We start from the raw sequence: 20,992 nt of genomic DNA on the forward strand, positions 1-20,992 counted from the left end.
AATGTCCGTATTTTGCTACTCTCCTTTCTTCCTTTTGTGAGGATCCTGAACTCAACCATCTCATGGTCACTGCTGCCCAGGTTGCCACCCACTTCTACTTCCCCTACCAATTCTTCCCTGTTTGTAAGCAGCAGATCAAGAGGAGAAAGGCCCCTGGTTGATTCCTCCAGTAGTTGCACCAGGAAGTTGTCCCCAACACTCTCTAAAAACTGCCTGAATTGTCTGTGCACTGCTGTATGGCTCTCCCAGCACATCAGGATGATTGAAGTCTCCCATTAGAAACTTCAGTTAATTGTCCGAAGAAAGCCTCGTCTAACTCATCCTCCTGGTCTGGTGGTCTATAGCACATGCCCACCATGACATCACCCTTGTTGCTCTCACTTCTAAACTTAAACCAAAGACTCTCAACAGGCTTTTCTCCAGTTTCATACTGGAGCTCTGAGCAATCATACTGCTGTCTTACATACAGTGTAACTCCTCCACCTTTCCTCCCTTGCCTGTCCTTCCTGAATAGTTTATACCCATCCATGATAATGCTCCAGTCATGTGAGCTACCCCACCAAGTCTCTTTATTCCAATCACATCATAGTTCCTTGATTGGACCATGACTTCCAATGCTTCCTGCTTGTTTCCCAGGCTTCTTGCGTTCGTGTACATGCACCTAAGATAACTAGCCGATTGCCCTGCTTTCTCAGTATGAATCAGGAGCCCCTTCCCCCCCCCCCCCCCCTGTTACAAGGAGGAGAGTGTGTTTCCTCCCGGTATCCTACTTCCCTACTTACCTCACGGCTTAGGTCACTGTCCCCCGGTGAACCTAGTTTAAAGTCCTCCTCACTAGGTTAGCAAGCCTGCCTGCGAAGATACTGTTCCCTCTCTTCATTAGTTGGATCCCATCTCTTCCTTGCAATCCTTCTTCCCGGAACATGCCATGGTTGTGGAATCCAAAGCCCTGTCTCTGACACCACCTGCGTAAACACGCATTCACCTCCACAATTCAACGGTTCCTACCTGGGCCTTTTCCTTCAACAGGGAGGATGGACGAGAACATGACTTGTGCCTCAAACTCCTTTATTCTTCTTCCCAGAGCCACGTAGTCTGTAGTGACCCACTCAAAGTCATTCTTGGCAGTATCATTGCTGCCCATGTGGAGAAGTAGGAAGGGCTAGCGGTCCCAGGGCTTGATCAGTCTCGGCAGATACTCCCTCACATCCTGAATTCTAGCTCCAGGCAAGCAGCACACTTCTCGAGTCTCTCAGTCTGGTCGGCAGATGGATGACTCCGTCCCCCTTAGGAGGTAGATATGTGCATCATGCACCTTTCTGGACCAGCCTGACTTCATGTCTGTGAAACGCCCACAATCACCTGGAGAACCATTGAGAACCCCCCCCCCCCTTGTGATTAATGTTTTCGATGGCTAGGTTGTCTGGTGCCAGAATTGGAATATGCATGCCATCTATCACCCCTCCGCAGTTAGGGAAGCCCATTTGTGCAAAGCCGTCCACAATGTCATACACGTTGCCCAGAGTCAGTGTCTTTCAGAGCAGGATGCAATTAATGGCCCTGCACACTTCCGTCAACACGGGTCCAACGGTTGACTTTCCCACTCTGAACTGGTTAGCGACTGATTGATAGCAATCTGGAGTAGCCAGCTTCCACAGTGCAATTGCCACACAGTCCCATGAATGTGGCTTTCCTCATCTGAAAGCTCTGCAGCCACTGCTTGTCCTCCAGATGTGCATGACGATGTGATCCCACCACTCGGTGCTTGTTTGCTGAGCCCAAAAGCGGTGTTCCACTGTGGTCAGCACCTCCATGAATGCCACAAGCAACCTCCTGTCATAGCTGCTATGCATGGCAAGATCAATGTTGCACTCCTCTTGCCTTTGTAGTTTAAGGAATAACACCACTGCCACTCATGACATGTTAGTGAGAGCGAGCAGCATATTGATCAACAGTGCAGGATCCATTCCTGCAGCTTGAAAGAGGCAGAATGTGCAGTACACAAACAGTTGAAAGATGACGCCAAATGTGCACGGAAGCACAGGGATTACTGGCATATGAAGATATGCATGACGGGACATTGGGACAGGACCCAGGATGCCCCGTGACCCCCTGTGCCTTCCCACAACTCTTAGCCGTAGAAGAGGAAGAGATGCTTAGTGGGATAGCTGCCCAGAGTGCACCACTCTAAATACTGCTGCAAGTGTGAACATGCTATTGCGCAGGCAGCTGACAGTGTGAACACACAATAGCAGTTTCCCTTCAGCGCTCTCTGAGCCGCACTGTAACTCCCAGTGCTGTAACTCTGCCAGTGTAGATATAGCCTCAGAGAGACTGACTGCCAGGATCCCAGGACTGATCCTCTCTGGGGAATGAAGCACAATGTTGATCGGCTATGCAGCCTTCACAAGTCTCCCTGTACCTGAAAAGGCTGCTAGCCCAAAGTGCTGGACCATCTATGCCATTACCTGGTTCCTAAACTGCAGCTACAGTTCCTACTCCAGGTGAATCCAAAGACTGAGAGGTGCAGAGATCCAACCCCTTATAATCTTAGAAACGTTTTGTTTCTTTTTCTATTTTTTTCTTTCTTTTTAGGAACTTGGAGACCTCCCAGCCTTTCTATTAGATTGGGTGTAACCATGCGGCTCAGTGAGAGTGAGGGTGTGAACACCATTGGAATCTACAAAGGGAAGATGCTCGGAAGAATATTTCCCCAAATCTTAATAGCCTTAAAACTCTGCCCTGTGAAATGCCTGAATGCATGCTCCTCACCTATGGAAGCATTGCAAGAAATTGAGCTGTCAGATATGTATTGTTCAGCGAGAGCTGTTTGAACTTCTTTTACTAATGTCTCTAAGGTCTGTGTGTGTTTTGGGGCGAGAGGGCGAGGAGAAGTGTTAGTTACACAATAGTGACATCTAAGGAGAAAACAGTAATTGGCTTTGAGGTTGTAGGCTAAATGTAAGCAATAATTTGGTTTTGATATTGAAATATTCAGCTGGGTAAATCTGGGTTGCACTGCCTGGGGAAAAATCTCTGATTGGGGTTTCGGCATCACTAAAGATGCACCTACCTTCTTGGGTTGCTCTTTTACGATTTATAAGTGTTGATTTTCTGCTGTATTAATCTGATGGTTTGATTAAATTGATGACTTGATTCCAATGCAATATCCTTGTTAACTCATTGATTTACGGATTTGACCTGAACTTTGTCACTGTATTGTTTAAACCTTAGCTGAGTGGTGTCTATAGTCATTTAGCCTTAGTGACGTGTGCTCTTGGATGTATTTGTTCGTGTTAATAAAACATGTAACTGGGCTATTGAGTCATTTCTTTCAATAAGCAACCGGGGCTGGAACTTTTATTTGTAGATTTCCCTTTAATTCAATCTCCATTTTCTTCATTTCATACTGTTCTACGTTAAGGAATGTGCAGCACTAGAAACTGATACAAGCCTTTTGCTGCCCCATTCTGTGCCCATCCAGCAGGAGTAGAGAACAAACACCTCCTGGAGTGGGGATTGTCACACTGGACTGTAAATACAGACACATGTTCCCAAGCTTTGCTGTCTTTCTCAAATCCTGGCATAAGGGTGACACCTACAGCTGCTTGTAATCACGCCTGGCAGGAAGGAGACCCCTATGTGCATTCCCTGGGGAGTCAGGGGGATCTGGGAAACCCTGGACACTGGGGGATATTTACCCAGAGCTCAGGTGCAATCTACTCAAGGGTGATGCAGGAGAAAAGAGCTGGGGGCTGCTTTCCCCACTTATTTTTCCTTATCCTCTTTCGGTCTCTCCTCTTTCCCTTTCTTCCATCCCCCTACCTCCCGGCAAGGAGACTTGGTCACTTCCCTACTCTCAGGGGCACTCACTTTCCCGTAGCTGGATTGGCCCCTGCGAATGCTAATAGGAACGAGAGCCTGGGTGTGGGTCAGTCCCTGCAGCAGCTCTGGGGGACTCAGAAGCAAGAGGAGCAGCAGAGATGGGGCTTGTTCCCATCTCAGAAAATCCCTGGCCTGGTGCGTGCGGCAGCTGCAGCCCGGGTTGGGCTTGAAGGAACCAGGAAGGGGCTGGAGCAGTGGGGAGCGGGAGCTGGTAGGAAGGAAGAAGGAAAAGATCCATGGGTCAGATCCCAGAGGCAGGGCTCTATAAGGTAACACTGCTGGTGCTGTTGCCTCCAGTGTGAGCTGGGAGCCGGGACTGAGCTCCGGGCTGCTGCTGTGTCTCCAGCAGGGCTGGTCCAGGGACAGACTTTCATGGAAGCACTTTCTGTTCGCATCCGAGGTGGGGATTTTCTCCAGCCCGACCCAGTCCCAGGATCTGCTGCCCCTGGCCAGGAGCTGCAGGTACCAGGGTCCAGAGAGACCCCGGGGCCAGCGCTGGGCGGGCAGGATAGAGACTCTGGCCAAAGGCTTCGGGAGCAGCAGGTCTCACTGCCCCTGGGGATCTGCTCCCTGGGGGGGATGTTCCTGAGCAGGACCTGGACAGTGATGGAGCTGCTGCCCTCACGCTGCCTCAGATGTAATGTGAGAAACTATCTGTAGGAATTTGCTACTTAGGGTGCACGGAGCATGCTCAGTAACATCTGCTGAAACCACTTCTTCTGATTGGCGCTGCAAGCCTGGGAGGCGGGAGAAGTGGAGCGGTGACTGCGCACTCGGGGAGGGGGCGTAGGAACGCTGTAAAAAAAATTGGGGGCACTGCTTTTTGGTGCCCCCAAATCTTGGCGCCCTAGGCAACCACCTAGTTTGCCTTAATGGTAGCACCGTCCCCGATCCAGAGGGACCCACTTCCTGGATCCCAATAGGTCTGGTCACTCAGAGAACAGAATACTGTTCAGCCAGTGGCCGGTGTGTTTGCTTTCGATCAGACTCCTGTACCCCTCTGGCCTAGAGGGAGATAGGTAGAGAGCTGCTACTAGGCCCTGGGTTCTCCCTACAACTGCTGCCTGTTGCTGCTGCTCCAGCTACTCCCCTGGCTGAGCCAAAGCCCCCCATCTCTGCTACCTGCTTGTTGGTTGGCTGGCTGCTAGACACCCCCCCTCCCCGGTTGCTGCTGCTCCAGTTACAGCCCCTGGGGGGGGGGGCCTGCTGGGAGGGAGCCAGCCATTGCTCCTGCTGCTGAGGACACCACCACCATCGACACCTGAGAGGGGTCCTTCCTGCTTGCTACCAGATTGCCACCTAAAGCTGCTGTGTTTGCTGCTGGGAGCTGCTGGAGCCCTGAGGAGGAGGAAAAGAAGAGGACCATCTGCCAGTAGGGGAGCACGTAGGAACAGACCACCATGGAGTGGGTTCTCACAGACTGAGTAACTTTTGAACTGTGCTCTTGTGGTGGGGGTCTAGACTGTGTTTGTGGGACACAGGGGGTGTGGTGTGGAGCCTGCCCCCTGGTCCATCTGTGTCCCCCCCCACCCCCACCACCACCATCATCGTTGCCCCCTCCACCACCCCCACTGGCTACTCACTATCTGCCTTGGACTCCTGCCTCTGGGGCTCAGCTGCTCCCCTAGGCTTGCCATGCCCTGTTGCCACCATTGGGCCTGATGCAGCAGCCAGCTTACAAGAACTTTCTTTTTTGTTGCAAGTGCATGTGGGTGCATGTGCCCCCCGTTTTGGACTGACCCTTCCCCCCTGCAGCAAGCCCCCAACTTTGCCCCTGTTACCTACCCTTTTGCCCCTTGCAACCTTTTGCCCCTCTCCCTTGCCCCAGCCCCTCGCTAGCTCCAATTTGTTTGCCTGCCCCGCCCTTTCCCTCTGCAGCCTTTGTTTGTTTGACCCGCCCCAACCTCTGAAGCTATCCCCGTGGTTCCTCTGCCCCATTCCCCGTCTGGTTGCTCCCTTCCCCCTGCGGTCCCCTTGCCCTGATTAGCCCCTTCCCTCGTGCGCCCATGTCCCCTCCAATGCGCTTCTGCCCCTCTCCATTTTAGTTTGAACCTGTCTCACTGCACCCCCCCATGGCTGTTATATCCCCCTTTCCTTGGTGCAACTAGAGGAGCTGGAAACCTTCCCTGAGTCAGTGACTGACCCCTAGCCCTTGATAGCCCCCCCATCCACCCCTCCCTTTTTTTGGCACCCTCCTCCCCTGCCTACAGCCTAGCGGGGAGGAGTGGTCGACCTGCTTCCCCCTTCCCTATCCCCCCTCCAGTGTTTGCTCTCCCCCCGTCCTCATTATGGCAGGGGACGAGGAGAGTGAGACCCCTTGGGCAGACCCTGCTGCCCCTCCTCCACCCGCCCCACCATCGTCCCCCCTAGCCTCTACCTCAACCGCCGCTGCCGAGCCACCTGCTACCACCCCTGCTGGAGTACCGGCAGCGGTGGGTAACGAGGTGACCTCTGCTGCTGCCACGTCCCTCACCACCTCTGACTCTGGGGGAGTCCCCCCAGCCGGCAGGAAGGGCCAGGGCACAAAGAAGGGTAAAGGCCCCGCTAAAAAAGCCAGGCCCTCCATGGCAGGGGGTGCCCCCACTGCCGCAGCCCCGCAACCGGCTGGAGCATCCCTCCCTGCTGTTCCCTCCACCAGCTCTGTAGGTGTCCCACCCCCGGCTCCCAGGGCATACGCCCAGGTGGCAGCGGCCCCCCCGCCTGCCGCTACGTCATCTCCCCCATCCACCACCTCTGCTACCATCTATAGCAGCCGGGGCCCCTTCCCCACCTTGACCAGGAAGCTCGGCATCTGTTGCCTCCTTGTACCCGCCTTGCCCCACGTGGAGACCTACGTGCGGGCGTTGGCGAGGGTGGTGGGACCCACGGCCATTGTGGCGGCCTCCAAGATGTACGGAAAGGTCGTCTTCTTCCTAGCATCAGAGGCCGCCGCCCAGGAGTCAGTGGAGAAGGGCCTAGCGGTGGGGGGCGTGTACGTCCCCCTGGAGCTGCTAGAAGACCTGGGCACCCGACTGGTCCTGACTTCTGTCCCTCCCTTCCTTCCTTCCAAATGCCGCCCTGTTACCCGCCCTCTCTACCCTGGGGAGGCTGATCTCTGTGGTCAGCCCTCTCCCATTGGGCTGCAAAGACCCCGCCCTTCGTCATGTCCTCTCGTTCAGCCGGCAGGTACAGTTACAACTGCCGCCGGCGGCACGTGACGGTGAGGCGCTCGAGGGGTCCTTCTTGGTCCCCTACCAGGGGGCCCGCTACTGGGTGCATTATTCAACGGGGGAGGCCCGGTGCTACCTCTGCCGGGCGATAGGACACGTCCGGAGGGACTGCCCCTTGGCCTGGCACGGAGGGACATTCGGGACCCCCAAGGCCCGGCAGGGCGTCAGCCCCATCATCGCCGGCGCTCCTAGCTGTCCGGCGCCCGAAGCCGCCCCTCCTCCTTTCCGGCCCACCAACGCTCCCGCTCGGGCCCAAGGGGTATCTCCCCCAGTGCGCCTAGACGAGCGGGAGGGCCCTGCCTCTGCCGCCTGTGATCTGGCGGGGCCTGTGGAGGAGAGTGAGGTAGGGATATCACCGGGCATAGAAGAGGGCATGCCCCAGGGAGAATCCTCTCTCCTACATGCTGCCCCACAGTTGCCTCCCCGAGCCTGTAAGCCTTCGCTCTTGCTCCCTGACCCGACTCCTGTTAGCCAGCGCCCGGATGATGCCATGGAGGGCTGGTCCTTAGTACAGGGGAAGCGGGGGCAAGCGGAAGGCTCGAGCTCCGCTCCTTCCATCTGATGCGGTAGCCCCACGGAAGACCAGGAAGGGGGGCACCGATGCTGAGCCTTCTGCTTTGCCCCCAGGTGGGTTTTGTCCACCATTATTGGCTAGGGAAGACATGGCAGCATCGGAGGATAGCACTACCCCTCCTCCAGAGTCCCTTCCTATGGAAGCCCCTAATGGAGCCCCTCTCGCCCCCTTACAATCTGAAACCCCTGCACGCACCATGGCGAGCGTCGCTTTGGGTGCAGGCAGGCAGAGCCCTGGGGTGGTGGAAGGTGATCTCCCTTCCATTTATGAGGAGATCGAGGACATGGGTCTGACCCTGGCTATGCAGGGGGAGGACGATCCTCTGCCAGCGGGCCTCGATCTGAGCAACCTCGCCTCTGCCCCCCCTTTCCCCGTGTTCCATCCCCTTATCCACTGCCTCCGCTCTCACCTCCGAGGAGCCCCTAGACTCTTCCACCAACCAGGCCGCAGATGGCACCCCGCTAGCGGCCGCCGAGCCTCTTGAGACGACGGCCAGTGCCATGCAACCGGCACCCGAGTCTCCAGGGGACTCCCTCATGGCTGAGGGGCAGCCAACCTCCTTCCTGGGTGAGGGCCCCATCATTGATTCTCCACCTATGGATGCCGTGGCCTTACCATCTGCCTTGGAGCACGAATCCGGCATTGCCGAGGGCCCACCTCCCTCCCTGCAAATCCTTGAGCCCCTTTGCGGGGTGTTACCCCCCACACCCAGTGGCCTGGCTGCTGGGGCCCCCGATCCCACTATCGCCCCTTCCCCTGTCCCTATTCCTGACTCCGACCCTGTCACTGACCCCGTCCCTGTCCCCTCCACTTCCCGTGATGCTTTTGTTGCCCCTGGGGCTGTCTCCTTCTATATCCCAGAGGATGACCCCCGAGGAGCGGCCTTTGTTTTTCTCTGTCCCGACCCACCAGGGGCTGTTATTTTCCCTCCGCCGCCCCCCATTGAGCCAGGATCTGAGGCGGACCATGTGGCGTCGGCCCATCGGATGTCACGTCGAGGGTCTGCCCCCTGCTTGCCCGTCTCGGTGGGCCATGGGGCTGTGACAGGGGCCCCACTGGGGGAAAGCCATAGATCAGTGACCCCACCCCCCCATAGGCTGAGAGAGGAGCTACGGGAGTTCCTTGAGGACGTCCGTGGCTCCCACAACAAGGTACAGCTTGCACTCCAGCGATGGGGGATTTTCAACAGATCCTCCGGGCCGCGAGGGCCCTCATGGAGGAGGGTAAGAGGACCGGGAGGCAGGCCGCTGCGGCCTACCACCGGGTCCGCCTCTTCCGTGACTCCTTAATCGGCTATGGGGTAGGTCACGGATTGTTGCGCGGCCCGACGGAGGCCGTGAGCGTCTCTGCCGGCGAGGATCCCCCCCAGCCCTCCTTATGGCACCGATCATCTTTGCAACATTAAACACCCGAGGCTGTAGGATGGGTCTCCGCAGGAGCCAGGTGCTCTCCTTCCTTTGGGGGGGGGTACTCTGTGATTTTCCTGCAGGAGACCCATACAGATCCAGCCGCTGAAGCTAGCTGGTGGCTGGAGTGGGGGGACAGGGTCTATTTTAGCCACCTCACAGTTCGTACGGCTGGAGTGGCGACCCTGTTCTCCCCCGACCTACGGCCCGAGGTGCTGGGGGTCGCCGAGGCTGTGCCGGGCCGCCTGCTGCACCTCTGGGTCCACATGGAGGGGCTTGTGGTTAAACTCATCAACGTTTACGCCCCAACATTGGGCCCGGAGAGATTGTGTTTTTATCAGCAGGCGTCCGCCTTCCTCGACACCTTGGATTTTCACGAGTGCCTGGTCCTGGGCAGGGACTTTAACGCCACCCTCGAGGAACGGGACCACTCGGGGACCGAGCAGCACCCGGCCGCTGTGGATGTCCTCCGGGAGATCGTCAAACATCACTCCCTGGTGCACATCTGGTGCAACCACCACCCGGATGACGTTTCGACATTCACTTTTGTCCGGGTGGAGGTCCATCGGTCATACCACTCCCGGTTGGACTGCATCTATATGTCACGCTTCCATCTTTCCCGGGCCCACTCCTCCAGCGTCCGGCCGGCCCCTTGTTCAGATCACCATCTAGCCACCGTGACAGCCTCTCTCTGCGCGGAGAGGCCAGGGCCGGCCTATTGGCACTTTAATAATAGCTTGTTGGAGGATGTGGGCTTCGTGGCGTCCTTCCGGGAGTTCTGGCTGGCCTGGCGAGGGCTGCGGCGTGCCTTTCCCTCGGCGCGGCGGTGGTGGGACCTGGGGAAGGTGCGCGCCCAGCTCTTCTGCCGTGACTACACCCGGGGCGCCAGCTGACGGAGGGATGCGGTGATAGGGCAGTTGGAACGGGAGGTCTTAGAGCTGGAGAGGCGTCTGGCCGCCAGCCCCGGTGATCCATCCCTCTGCGGAGCGTGCCGGGAGAAGCGGGAAGAGGACCATCGGGCCCGAGGTGCCTTTGTTCGATCCCACATCCGCCTCCTTCGGGAGATGGATTGCGGCTCCCGCTTCTTCTATGCCCTGGAGAAAAAGAGGAGGGCCAAGAAGCACGTCACCTGCCTTCTAACAGCGGACGGCACCCCCCTCATGGATCCGGCGGAAATGTGCGGGAGGGCCAGGGCCTTCTACACAGGCCTTTTCTCCCCAGATCCGACCGATCCTAACACTTGCAGAATGCTCTGGGATGAACTCCCGATGGTCAGTGCGGGCGACCGAGTCCGGCTGGAGCTGCCTCTCACTCTGGTCGAGTTCTCGGAAGCCCTCCACCGCATGCCCACCAATAAATCTCCAGGCATGGCGGGCTGACCGTGGAGTTCTACCGCGTGTTTTGGGATGTCCTCGGCCTGGACCTTGTCACTGTCTGGGCCGAGTCCTTGCAGGGCGGGGTCCTCCCTCTTTCGTGCAGGCGAGCTGTGCTCGCCTTATTGCCGAAGAAAGGGGACCTCCGCGATTTACGGAATTGGCGTCCCATCTCGCTCCTCAGCACGGACTATAAAATCGTAGCGAAGGCCATCTCAGACTCATAGACTCATAGACTTTAAGGTCAGAAGGGACCATTATGATCATCTGGTCTGACCCCCTGCATGCTGCAGGCCATAAAACCGTCCCTACCCCTTCCCTGGACTCTGCTGTTGAAGTCCCCAATCCTGTTTTAGGTGACTTCAATCGGCAGAAACCCTCCTGCTAGAGATCCCTGCCCCATGCTGCGGAGGAAGGCAAAAAACCTCCAGAGGCTCAGCCAATCTGCCCTGGAGGAAAATTCCTTCCCGACCCCAAATATGGCGATCAGTAAGACCCCGAGCATATAGGCAAGAGTCTCCAGCCTGACCCCTGTCAGCCATTATACAATTTGCCTACCATTGCTTAGTTTTCCTTGACTACTATGTTTTACCATTAAACCATTCCCTCCATAAATTTATCTAACTTAATCTTAAAACCAGACAGGTCCGTCGCCCCCACCGTTTCCCTCGGAAGGCCGTTCCAATATTTCACCCCTCTGACGGTCAGAAACCTTCGTCTAATTTCAAGCCTGAACTTCCCCACGGCCAGTTTATATCCATTCGTTCTCGTATCCACATTAGTACTGAGCTGGAATAATTCTTCTCCCTCCCTCGTATTAATCCCTCTAATATATTTAAAGATAGCAATCATATCCCCCCTCAGCCTTCGCTTTGTCAGACTAAACAACCCAAGCTCCTCCAGTCTCTTTTCATACGACAGGTTTTCCATTCCTCTGATCATCCTAGTGGCCCTTCTCTGCACCCGTTCCAGTTTGAGTTCATCTTTTTTAAACATGGGAGACCAGAACTGCACACAGTACTCCAAATGAGGTCTCACCAGCGCCTTGTACAACGGAAGCAGGACCTCCTTATCCCTACTAGATATACCTCGCCTAATGCATCCCAAGACAGCATTGGCTATTTTCACCGCCACGTCGCATTGTCGACTCATAGTCATCCTGCGGTCTACGAGGACCCCTAGGTCCTTCTCCTCTTCCGTTACTTCTAACCAATGTGTCCCCATCTTGTAACTAAAATTTTTATTAGTCATCCCCAAATGCATCACCTTACACTTTTTACTATTAAATTTCATCCTATTTCTGATACTCCAATTCACAAGCTCATTCAAGTCTCCCTGCAGGATATCCCTATCCTCCTCCGAATTTACAACGCCTCCCACCTTTGTATCATCCGCAAACTTTATCAGCCCACTTCTGCAATCGGTTCCGAGGTCAGTTATAAATAAATTAAATAAAATGGGTCCCAAAACCGAACCTTGAGGCACTCCACTAGTAACCTCCCTCCAACCTGACAGTTCACCCTTTAATACGACCCGCTGCATTCTCCCCATTAACCAATTCCTTATCCACCTCTGGATTTTCATATCGATCCCCATGTTTTTCAGTTTAACCAATAATTCCTCATGGGGTACAGTATCAAACGCTTTACTGAAATCCAGGTATATCAGGTCCACCGCATTTCCCTTATCTAATAAATCCGTTACTTTCTCAAAGAAGGAGATCAGATTCGTTTGGCACGATCTGCCCTTCGTAAAACCATGTTGTAATTTATCGCAATTGCCACTAACCTCCAGGTCCTCAACTAGTTTCTCTTTCAGAATTTTCTCTAACACCTTGCACACTACAGATGTTAAACTAACAGGCCTGTAGTTACCCGGATCACTTTTTTTCCCTTTCTTGAAAATAGGAACCACATTAGCTATTCTCCAGTCTAACGGGACCACCCCCGAGTTTACAGATTCATTAAATATTATCGCTAATGGGCCTGCTATTTCCCGCGCCAATTCCTTCAATATTCTCGGATGAAGATCGTCCGGTCCTCCCGACTTAGCCCCATTAAGGCATTCAAGTTTTGTTTCTACCTCGGATACGGTAATCCCCCATCCTGAATGCCCCTCTGTAGTGGTGCTAGCATCCCTAATACCTTCATTGGCCTCATTGAACACCGATGCAAAATATTCATTGAGATATTGCGCCATGCCTAGATTGTCTTTAATCTCCTCTCCAGCAATAGTCTTCAGCGGTCCCACTTCTTTCTTTGCTTTCTTCCTATTTATGTGGCTGTAAAACCTCTTACTATTGCTTTTAATTCCCCTCGCTAGGTCCAACTCTACACGGCCTTTGGCCTTTCTCACTCTATCTCTACATTCTCTGACTTCGCTAAGGTAAGTTTCTTTACTAATCCCTCCCCTCTTCCACTCTTTGTACGCTTTCTGTTTTTTCCTAATCGCCGCTTTGAGTCGGTCGCTCATCCAGCTCGGTCTAAATCTCCTGCTTTGTAATCTTTTTCCCTTTTTTGGAATGCAGGCCTCCGACAGCTCATGCATCTTTAACTTGAAGTAATCCCAGGCTTCTTCTGCCTTTAGATCCATTAATACGTTTGCCCAATCCACTTCCCTTACCAGTCCCCTTAATTTGTTAAAATTGGCCTTTTTAAAATTATAAACCCTAGTCTTTGACTTAATTCTGTTACTCCTCCCACGTATTTTAAACCGAATTAGCTCATGATCACTGGAGCCCAAATTGTCCCCCACTACCACTTCCTCAACGAGGTCCTCACTACTCACCAGAATCAAATCTAAAATGGCCTCCCCCCTCGTCGGTTCAGCTACCACTTGATGAAGGAATTGATCAGCAATCACATCTAGGAACATCTGAGCCCTATTATTACTACTAGCGTTTGTGCCCCAATCTATATCCGGGAAGTTAAAGTCCCCCATAATTACACAGTTTCTATTAGTAATTACTTCTCTAAAGACATTAAATAGTTCCTTATCCATATCCTGGGTCGATCCCGGCGGTCTATAGCACACTCCAAGCACTATCCCCGGAGAGGCTCTAGTAGTCCTATTACCCAGTGTGAGTATTGCCCAGACGGACTCTGTGTTATCTAATCCATCAACTATTATTTCTTTACAGCTTATTTCACTATTGACATACAATGCCACCCCCCCACCTTTACCTTTGTTCCGGTCTTTCCTAAACAGCGCATACCCCTCCATACCTGCGTTCCAGTCGTGACTGCCATTCCACCACGTTTCTGTTATTCCTACGATATCTGGTTTCAGCTCTTGGACCAAGAGTTCCAATTCCTCCATTTTATTACCTAGGCTTCTGGCATTGGTGTATAAACACCCTAATGTATGTCGTTTAGCCTGTCTCCCATTAGTAGCACTGTAAGTTGCGGGCCTCCTTGCGTCCTTCCCCCCCGTCCTTCCTATGTCCGATCTCATCTCCCTGGCTATGTCTCCTCTCATTTTACTCACCTTTTCTATACTGGAATCTGGCGTGGAGATTAACTGTGCATCTCCCAACCTTCTCCCCAAACTTCCTAGTTTAAAGCTCTTTTGATAAGATGAGCCAGCCTCCCTCCCAGAAGTCTATTTCCTTCCCTACTCAGGTGAAGCCCATCCCGCGAGAACAGGTTTCTGTCCCCGAAAGCCTCCCAGTGGCCATACATCCCAAAGCCCTCCTTATAGCACCACTCTCTTAGCCAACTATTTATTCTCACAATCCTATCAGCCCTTTGCTGCCCTTCCCTCGGAATGGGCAGAATCCCACTAAAGATAATCTGAGCCTCTATCTCCTTGAGCGTCTTCCCCAGCCTAGCATAATCTCCCTTGATTCTCTCTAACGAGAACCTAGCCGTGTCATTCGTTCCTACATGAAGGATTATCAAGGGGTTCTTACCTGCTCCTTTTAGGATCCTTTTCAACCGCAGGTCCACATCGCGTATTTTTGCGCCCGGTAGACAGCACACCCTTCTGTTCTCCGGGTCTGCCCTGGTCACAGGCCTGTCCAATCTCCTCAGTAATGAGTCTCCAATTACATACACCTGCCTTCGCCTGGCAACAGTGCGATCTAGTAATCTAGTCTCTAATCCCTCTAGTCCTGACCTGTGCCTGTTCCTATCTTCCCTTATGCTCCCCCTTATGCCTTCCTGATTCCTCCCGGGGCCCAGAATTGGTGCTGTCTCCATCAACTCCTCCCCTCGCTCTCTTGGACTAGCTGCTCTTCTCTTCTTCCTCACTCTCCCACCTTCAGCTGCCACCTGCTGCCCCTCCACCTCGCTATCCAAACACTCGAACCTATTCCTGAGTTCTATTCCCCCCTCGCTGGCCCTTCTTTTCCTTGGCCTGCTTCTCACAGTCACATGCTTCCACCTCCCATGTTCTCCCCCTTCCATTCCCCTCTCACCATCCTCTGCCTCTATCTGCGCTGAAGGACACTCTCCTTCAGCCCCTCCTTGCCTGTCCTCCATCAGCTGCTTAAACCCCCGCCTAAACTCCACCAGGGTATCTACCTGCATCTCTAGCCCCTTAATCTTTTCCTCCAGTAACACTATCAGGCGACACTTCATACAAACATACCTGTGTTCCAGCTCCCCTGCTAGGACCATATACATACCACAGCTTCCACATGCAGCCATCTGCATTCTGTCTGCTCCTGCTGCTTGGCTCATGCCTGCTGCGCTCCCTGCCCACAGCACCTGTGGACTCAGAGCACACACCACACCGTGCCCTCCTGCCTCCCCCCTTACCTCCCCCTGCAAACTCCCTCTCAAACTCCCCTGTTAGCCGCCCTGTTTGCTGCCTCCGGTGCCGCTGCTCGCAGCTGTGCCGCTGCCTGGCTGGGCGGCCGCTTTTATGGGCCCCCTAATCAGCCAAGCCCCGCCCCCTACTCAGCTAAGGTCCGTGCTGGTGGACGTAATCCACCCAGACCAGACCTACACCGTCCCGGGCTGCACCATCTTCGACAACTTGTACCTGGTCCGGGACCTCTTGGAACTCAGGTGTAGGGATGGTCTGTCGTTCACCCTCCTGTCCCTGGATCAGGAGAAGGCGTTCAACAGGGTGGACCACGGGTATCTCCTGGGCACTCTGCGAGCGTTTGGCTTTGGGTCCCAGTTTGTGGGTTTTCTCCAGGTGCTGTACGCCTCCGCAGAGTGTTTGGTCAGGCTCAACTGGACCCTGACCGAACCGGTCAGCTTCGGGCGAGGAGTACGTCAAGGGTGCCCCCTCTCGGGCCAGCTGTATGCTCTGGCGATCGAGCCCTTCCTCTGTCTCCTCCGTAGGAGGTTGGCGGGGTTGGACCTGTGGGAGCCGGAGCTGCGGCTGGTCCTGTTGGCGTACGCCGACGACGTGCTCCTCGTGGTCCAGGACCCGGGCGACTTGGTGCAGGTGGAGGCTTGCCAGACCATCTATTCGGCGGCCTCCTCCGCCCGGGTCAACTGGGTCAAGAGCTCTGGCCTTGTGGTAGGGGACGGGTGGCAGGCAAGCTCCCTCCCACCCACGCTTCAGGCCGTCCGGTGGACTGCTGGTCCGCTGCTCTATCTCGGCGTTTACCTTTCTGCCATGCATCCGTCTCCACCGGAGAACTGGCTAGGTTTAGAGGGCAGAGTGTCAGAGCGGCTCCGGAAATGGATAGGACTGCTCTGGTGTCTCTCCCTTCGAGGGAGAGCACTGGTGCTCAATAAACTAGTCCTGTCCATGCTCTGGTACTGGCTCAACACCCTGGCCCGGCCCCGGGCTTCCTGACCACCCTCCGGACGTTGATTTTGGAGTTCTTTTGGTCAGGACTGCACTGGGTCTCTGCGGGGGTTCTCCATCTACCCCTGGAGGAGGGAGGGCAGGGCCTGAAGTGTCTGCACGCTCAGGTCCACGTCTTCCGCCTCCAGGCCCTGCAGAGGCTCCTTTATGGTGCAGGTAGTCCGGCGTGGAGCATATTGGCGCACGCCTTCCTGCGCCGCTTCCGAGGGCTCTGATATGACCGGCAGCTCCTTTGTCTCCATCCGAGAGGTCTTCCGCGAGACCTCTCTGGGCTGCCGGTCTTCTACCAGGACCTCCTCCGGACCTGGAAACTGTTTTCAGTGACCAGGTCCGTGGCGGCCACTGTGGGGGCAGATCTCCTCTTGGAGCCCCTGCTACACAACCCCCAGCTTCGTGTGCAGGTGGCGGAGTCTCCCATGGTGCGCCAGAGGTTGGTCCTAGCAGAAGTCACCAAAGTCGGAGACCTCCTGGACTACGACCGAGGAGACTGGCTGGATCCCCTGACGCTCACTCAGCGCATGGGGCTCTCCAGACCTCGTACTCCCCGGCGCGTACTTCAGGAGGTGAGGGCCGCTTTGCCGCCCGCTGCTCGGGACTATCTCGACCAGGTCCTGCGAGAGGGCACGCCCCATCCACCCTCCACTCCGAGCCCTCCAGACTTTTTCATCGCCCCCCCGCCCCTTCGCCATGAGCCGGCTGCACCATCTGCAGCCGGTTCTGTTCCGGACCGCACCAAGGAAACATCTATACACGCTCATGCTCCATGTTCTTCATGTCCTCACCCTCGCGTCCCGCCCCGATACGAAGTGGTGGGACCTTCTGCCACCCCTGGAGGGTGAGGAGCCCTGGTGGGCCAGCCTTTATTCTGCTCTGATCCCGAAGCCCACCAGGGACATCAATTGGCGGCTCCTTCACGGAGCCGTGAGCACGGGCATGCACTTGGCGCGGTTTACCCCTATCCCAGACACCTGCCCCTTTTGCGCCGTGAGGGAGAACCTGGCGCATGTTTACCTTGAGTGCGCCAGGCTGCAGCCCCTATTCCGGCTCCTCACGGATATTTTGTTAAGATTTTGGTTGCACTTTCCTCCTCACCTTTTTATTTATGCACTCCCTATCCATCGCCCCACGAAGTCACAGGACCTCCTGGTCAACCTCCTCCTGGCCCTAGCAAAACTGGCCATTTATAAAACCAGAGTGAGGAGGTTGGCCGATGGAGTCTCCTGTGACTGTCGGGCCTATATCCGGTCCTCCGTTCGTTCACGTATCCGGGCAGAGTTCCTCGGAGCGGCATCCACTGACTCCCTTGACGCCTTCGAGGAGCAGTGGGCGCTGTCCAGGGTTCTCTGCTCGGTGTCCCCGTCTGGTTCCCTTTTTTTGACCCTTTGACCCTGTTCTTTTATTAGTTGTCCCCCATAATTTTTTGGTCTCCAGGCCCTGTGAACGCCACCCCCCATAGGCTGGGGGAGTCCTTTAGCAGTGGGCGGGCTTCGCCCGGCCACATCCTGGATCCCAATAGGACCAGGTGGCTTACATAATATAAGAACGTAAGACTGGCTATATTGTGTCAGACCAATGGTCCATCTAACCTTGTGTGCTGCCTGAGTGACCAGTGCCAAATGCTTCAGAGGGAATGAACAGAACACGCTTGTTGACCTGAAAGGTGATGAACTTCCACCCTGACCTTTAAACTTTATTATTGTTGATTCCAGCTTACCCCACCTTATCACACCTCCATTGAGCAAATCAGGAGTGAACCACTCCTTCGATACAGATGTGTCCCAATGCAGCTGAAGTGAAACAGACTTTGAGCCAATGTCAGTTTGGAAAAGGCCCGCTTAACCCAGCAGGTTTCTCAAAGTATCCATTGTTGTGAACCGCATGACGTATGCATATGTGAACCCCAAACATTATCAAAAATGAAAGAAACATAAGGCCAGTTCTGGGGAGGATTCCAGAGCCAGGCCTGAGGATTAAACAGCTGTGCTGTAACAACTGGCCTCCTCAGCACCCATAAAAATAATTGGCTGCAAAAACAGAACAAAAACAAAATTAAAAAAACAAAACAAACAAACCAACCTACAAAAGCTACCATCATGCATCCATCTCCTGCCCGATGTGACATCTTTGCTTTGCAAACAAGAGAACTGGAGAACTCTGTGACTGTTATACCAATTGAATAAAAAATTATACATCTTGTCTCAAGTAACTTTCCTCTTAACAGAAGATTTATTTTAAAGCTTATCAAAATAAATTCCATTTGAAATAGAAATAATTACAGTCTATACTGGGTCTCTAGTTTCATACATGCTATTTCTCTCACATATTCCCCCACTCTAATTCCTTTGGAGTGAGGTTTTAATTTCAGGATTAGCCACCATTTCTGATACAGTAGGAGGCGGCAGGGAAAGAAGAAGAAAACTTTGAGGTTTATAAAAGAATTCAGGTTATCACATAATCAGTCTCTTACTTTACACTAATTAACTTCATGTTTAATTCCATTTTCACTGGTAAAAATTTAAGATTATAAAATATAAACCTATAGAGCAGTTTCCACCCAGTGAGATTTGTGTGAAGTCACATTCTACAATAACCTAGGAGCCTTCCATTTCTGTGAGTTCATTTCTCCCTGGGTCTTCTCCCAGAAGTGTGGGTGGAAGGGGTCTCATACTACATGGGAAGGCTGCATCATGAGAAAAACCACCTGTGCTCTATTTTCACACTTTCTAATCTTTCAAAGTAGCAGGAGTCGGAGAAGTGGTACAAATACATTAGATTCTAGAGCAAAACTAAGAGACCAAACCACAGACTCAGGACTCAGCAGTCATGTATTCTGCAGTCTGAACTTGGAATCTGATACATTCATTCCCTCACTGGCTACCATCATTTGCCCAGTGTTTCTTGTCCAACAAGGCAGCCAGATTGGGACCCATAGGCATGGAATGGCTCTGAAGGAAGCTCCTCCACTCCTGTCTGTTTCTGGCAAGTCTTTCAATGGTTCCTGAGCTGTGCCCCAGATTTTTCAGCTTGACTTCCACAGCTCTTCAACATGTTGTTTTTGGGCAGCTTCATTTTCGCTTGCCTTCAGGTGTCCATCTTATTGCTATTCTGGTGATGGAATCAGTTTCCTTCCGAATCACATGGCCAATCTATCTCCAATGCCTCCTGGCAATGATGGTGCGCAGATCCTCTTGGCTGCACTGTATCAATAGATCTTGGGTTTAGATTGTTCTGGACCAAAAGATATGGAGGATTTTTCTGAGGCAGGTTGTATGGAATGCAGACAGTTTGGACATGTCATACTTTCTCATTCCCCCGCATTTGGCACTATAAAGTAATGTTGAAAATACTCAGCTCTGATAAATCTTGAATTTGGTTATGGTGTTGTATTTTGATGATTTCCAGACTGTATGTTTAAGCTCCTGAAGGTGTTCCTGGCTGATGGTGCTACCCAAGTATGTGACTGTTTCTACATTGGTGAGAACATAATCGTCTATCCATACTGGTGATGGTGAGGCAATATTAAAGGTCATGATATCCATCTTATTGTGGTTGATTTTCAATCCAATTTCCTGGCTGAAGGTGTTGAGTTGATTTGTTTTTTCTTGTATATGGTTTTGGGTATGTGATAGGAAAGCGAGATCATCTACAAAGTCCAGGTCTTCAAGGGATGAGAAGGGTGTCCATTTAATCCCTCTTGGTGTGTCTTCTGTTGTACGCCACATTACCCAGCCAATGGCAATGTTGAAGAAGATTTCAGACATGACACACCACTGACATACTCCTGTTTTGACTTCAAAACTGCTCTCGCTGTGATCAACACTGCATGTGAAGTTGAAATAGTGAGGTATAACTCCCCCAAAATGCCCATTTCTTTCTTTAATCTGGTGGCACAAATTTAAACTAGGCACTAAATACAGGTGTGGCTCAGAATCCCCATAAGACATCAAATGTCAGGTATCTATTTAAAATAGGTATCTTTCTGCAGATATATCACACTCAAGACTGATTTCATTTTCTACACATTTGCAGCATCTCCCAGGGTGAGCTCAACAGAAATGTCATCCATTTTCTCCCTTTCTACCTACATAGGGATTGCATTTCCCAAATAATAGGCAACATGCAGCTGATTAGGAAGGAGATATCTTCAGGAGCGACCTCCTGCAGGGTCTGGGCCACAACTGCTTTGGGAGCCCAATGCATGGGTATTTTGCTTAGTTACAAGTCATTTACTAGGGAATAGTCTTCACAGCTCTTTAGAAAAAATATTGACTTAACCAATTGAACAACCGTGTGATCGTATGCAGTTATTGCCACAATTTGTGATTTGCTGTTTTTCACCATTTCAGAATGGGAAGTAAAAGTGCTACTGTCTCCTTGGTAGCATGCCCAACAGATGGGAGTATTCTCTCCTGATGACCTAACTGCACTTGAGCTTCCCCCAGGGCATCATGGAGGGGAGGGGGAAAGAAAAAAAACTATCCTAAGAAATTACTGTTTTAGCAAATGGTCACTTGTCTCAAAGTCCGAAACAAATCTGAGTGACATGCTGCCAAAGAAAACTAAGATGTAATTATGTAACCAAATGGTGTTCAGGAAAGAGAGACACCTGCAATACCAAGGAGCGTAAGATATTCCTGCGGGAATTCTGTGCCAGACATGAATTCTGCATGTGTGCAGTGGCGCAAATTCCTCCAAGAGTAATTAAGACACTTTCAGTTTCATATAAAATGAAATTCCAGAGCAGGTTATATCTAATGATTGAAATAAGAACAGAAT

The 20,992-nt window shown here is 52.9% G+C and overlaps 2 protein-coding genes across 4 annotated transcripts in view; one reads left to right on the plus strand and one right to left on the minus strand.

Annotated features, from left to right (window-relative positions):
- Positions 1-20,992, minus strand: part of LOC117869996 (zinc finger protein 239-like) — a 1,162,621-nt gene that overhangs the window by 751,741 nt on the left and 389,888 nt on the right. The gene's annotated exons all lie outside the window — the stretch shown is intronic.
- The window catches only part of LOC117870022 (zinc finger protein 501-like), a 273,140-nt gene that overhangs the window by 47,570 nt on the left and 204,578 nt on the right, over positions 1-20,992 (plus strand). The window lies entirely within an intron of this gene.

The sequence above is a fragment of the Trachemys scripta genome, chromosome 25 (assembly GCF_013100865.1).
Source record: "Trachemys scripta elegans isolate TJP31775 chromosome 25, CAS_Tse_1.0, whole genome shotgun sequence".
Taxonomy (NCBI): domain Eukaryota; kingdom Metazoa; phylum Chordata; order Testudines; family Emydidae; genus Trachemys; species Trachemys scripta.